The sequence below is a fragment of the Cryptomeria japonica genome, chromosome 6 (genome assembly GCF_030272615.1).
Source record: "Cryptomeria japonica chromosome 6, Sugi_1.0, whole genome shotgun sequence".
Taxonomy (NCBI): domain Eukaryota; kingdom Viridiplantae; phylum Streptophyta; class Pinopsida; order Cupressales; family Cupressaceae; genus Cryptomeria; species Cryptomeria japonica.
The window spans coordinates 576,383,296-576,387,297 of NC_081410.1; the positions used below are offsets into that span (position 1 = coordinate 576,383,296).

Below are 4,002 nucleotides of genomic sequence, written 5' to 3' on the forward strand. Positions count from 1 at the left end.
CAGAACAAATTGACAGTTCTGAGCTCTACCTTTTTATACTTCTAGGTTCTCATAGCTTGGATGATTGTGAAATAGGTGACATGGGATGAGCCAGACTTGTTACAAAATGTGAAACGGGGTAGTCCTTTGTTGGTGGAAGTTGTTTCCAACATGCTTACCATCCAAATGACACTATTTATGCTCCCTACAAAAAAACTCCAAGTTACATAGACTCCTGAGTTACATGTTGAGGGCCAAGGTCGAATCATGGGACTCCAAATGGACACTCTCGCCAATCATGTGCTAGGGCAAAGAAACTCACGGCGCAGTCTTTCAAAATATGTAACTGCAGGCACGCAGGGAGCCAGGCATGCCAGTCTTTATGGGATTGATTTCTCAGACATACGTCAATACAAAATCCAATCTAGGTTACTTTTAGATAAACTGCACCACCACGATATAGGGGCTATGGCTCCTGTTACAACAAACTCTACATGCGCTAATGAAAGCCCCCCAAACATGTAGGTTGCAGAGCCATCTATTCAATTAATTCATGTGCTTCACATAGGTTGCAATGACGAGGAAGTCGATGTTGCGACTCCGGGGATCAAATCTGGAATCTTGCATTCCAGGGCCCTAGTTCGTTTGAAGGCTCAGAGAGACTTCTTGACATCCACTGCACAGGCTGCTGAGAGGTTTTTCAATAGTGAGGAGAGTATTCTTGGGCTAGATAAGGCCTATGCCAAGTTCAAGAAAATGTATCCAAAATTCGATAGTACAACGGAAGTGGATGAGATCAGAAGTGATGAATATGGGCATCTAGAAGAGACTTTGAAAGTCTGCTTGGATTATTGTAGATTTGGGCTTTTTTCTTACCTGCAACAGTTCTAGCATTGGGAAGCTTCTTTATTTAGTTTGTCAGCAATATCTGCAAACTTGAGCTCACATGCACTAAATGGGTTGCTTGAGGAAAGTACTGCTGAGCATGATATCAGGAATAGGATAATCGATTATCTTAGAATTCCTCAGAATGAGTACAACATGGTTTTCAGTTTTAGTAGAGGCTCTGCTTTCAATATTCTTGCAGAAGCCTATCCATTTCATCAGAATAGGAGGCTGCTGACTATGTATGACTATGAAAGTGAATCAATTGATTGGATGGCACAAACTGCAAGGAAGAAGGGTGCCAAAGTACACAGTGCTTGGTTCAAGTGGCCAACACTCAGACTATGTAGCTCTGAGCTTAGGAAACAACTTCAGCATAAGAAAAGAAGAAAAAAGGACTCTACTCTAGGTCTTTTTGTTTCTCCTACCCAGTCCAGGGTGACTGAAGCCAAGTATTCCTAACAGTGGATGTCTCTTGCACAACAGAACAGGTGGCATGTATTGTCGGATGCAGGTGCTTTGGGTCCTAAAGTCATGGATTCCCTTGAACTATCACTCTTTAGGCCTAATTTTATCATCACATCTTTTTACAAGGTGTTTGGATCAGATCCAACAGATTTTGGATGCCTTTTTATAAAAAACTCTGTTCTGGGCTGTCTCCAAAATAAAGGAAATACAGGAACTGAAATGGTAAGCATTATTCCTGATTCTCCTCAATACTTGAGTGATTCTGGAGAACAATGTGATGACAAAGTGCGGGAGAGCGATGGAACTAATGAAATTGGAGAAGAAGATGATGGTTATGGCTCCAAGTTATCTATCTGACCTCATCTTCTAGCATTCTCATCAGCCCAAGTAAGGGATAAATTTGAAAGTGAAATGGAATATGAGAACAATTCTGACAGGGATGGAGCTAGCACAATTTGTGAGGAGATTGATAATCTCTCAGTAGATGAGATTATGAAAAGTCCCATCTTTAGTGAAGAAGGAAATGAGGATTCTATGTGCATAGACTTGGGTGAAAGTCCAGGTGGCCTAAATACAGAGAATTTCAGAAAGAGTCCCAGCAATCTGGGTTTGCGCCAGCTCCACAATGGGTTTTCTCAAAGAACCAAACATAAAAAATCTTCTATCGAAACCATATCCAAGTCTTCAACGGAAGATTATAGAAATGGTCCTATTTATGATGAAGAAAAGAAGAGTTTTGGTGTGAACAATGAAATAGTGTCATTTGATGCAGCAGTATCATCTGTATCACAAGATATTAGTCAGACTAAGTTGGTTTTTGATGCACAAACTTCTTGTTTAAAAAGAAATACCGAGCCATTGTAGGATGATATTAAGAAAGCAACATCCAAAAAGTCTAGATAAATTGATACAAGAGAATCTTTTTACAATGGCCATGGAAAATCACAAGTAGACCAAGATCCCAATAAGCCAATTGGTAACAGTTTCTCACATGGATCAAGTCAAGGAGATAACCTTCTTTTAAAAAATGAGATGGGGATTTCTAGAAGATTGGATTCACAGAGATTCCCAAAGAAGATATGGATAACTTTCAACTTAGATGGTGAAGGCTCTGTTTCTGCAGGTTATGAAATAGGTGATAACAGAGACAAAGGTGGAAGTCATACTTTAGAACAAAGTATGGGCATTGCAGGGGAAGTTGTTCGGTCTGTCTCTTTTGAAATAAGTAGTTGTGACAAAGATGATGAACTAAGTAAAATCTTTATAATAATAATAAGATTTAATATATAATTTATATTTATCAAATATTAATATTAATTTCATATTTATCAAATAATGATATAAATTTTACAATATTATTTCTGTTTTAATCCTTGAGATGATATTTACCTTTGGAGCCTTTGCCCAAGTCCTTGCGGGCCCTACTTCTCCCTTCTTAATGGCTGGTGATAACAGGACCCAAGAAAACACAAATAAAAATTTATCAACTCACCACTTCTCTGCTATTTATAAATGACCAGCATATCACTTAAAAACCTTTGTAGCAGACCAGATCTGACGCATGTCAGAATGGTCTCCCTTGCAACAGTATAAAGTCCTTCCCAAACATACGAACCACACAATGAGCCACATCACTTCTTGTTTTCATTCACACATAACATAATTTTAAGGCATATCATTCCCTATGCTGCCGAAATAATAATCTTCGGAAATATTATTACCCACACTCAAAGTATTCATTTGATGCCATCTTGACAAGCCCAATTAGTGATGAAGACTCTTATTAATTAAAGAATAGCAATCTGCATTAAGACAATGCTAATCACATGATTAGTCAGCAATGATTGAGAAAGCAAAGAATCGTTAAGGTATAGCACCATGAGCATTACAGAGTATGTTATGAAAAGACACGTATTATGGGGGAGTGATTACAAGAACTAGTGATAACAACAATTAAGATTCTTTGGTCAAGCAAATTGATAATTGTGAAAGAAGTCAGTTATGAATAGGGATGACCCATCGAATCCAAAGGATGCCACCTTTCAGTTTGGAGGGGTATAAGATGCAAGTTGAACACATTCTACAAGGGGGGAATATTGTTGGTTTTACATATATCCATATTTGGATCTGCTCCAATAGTGCATCTACTTTTGGCACGTTCAGGGTTGCACAGATTAGAGAACAATTAGAGACAAAAGAAAATACAGATTTCCATAATGGTTGAATGATAATGACTAAAGCAGTGATCTTCTAACAGCGGTGATCAAGGATGCAGACTACTTTCAGAATACGAATTGATAAATATATATTAAAATTCGGGATAGTAAAGAGGAAAACTCTCGACCTTTCAAGAATAGAGGCATAGGGCGGAGTTGTTCATTCACATGTTGGCATAAATTGGTTGTATATACTTATGTAATATGGATAGTAAACCCGAAGAACACCAGCATCATTGCCCAGTTTGGATGGTTCTACATGCACAAAGTCAGTAAACCAGATCGTATGAATACGGGGACTGATGTAAGGGATGACTGTATATACATAGCAGTTAGCATAAGTGACAAAGTACTATAACACAAACCACGACAGTACAGTTGCCATTACAAAGTTAGTCTATCAGACAAGCATTCAGTTTGGGCCGATCCAACCGCATATAATTTGCTTTTGTTA

At 38.3% G+C, this 4,002-nt stretch overlaps 1 pseudogene; it reads left to right on the plus strand.

Moving 5' to 3' along the window:
• The first annotated feature begins 246 nt into the window (after positions 1–246).
• On the plus strand, positions 247–2,266 carry LOC131062908 (uncharacterized; annotated as a pseudogene).
• The last annotated feature ends 1,736 nt before the right edge of the window (positions 2,267–4,002 follow it).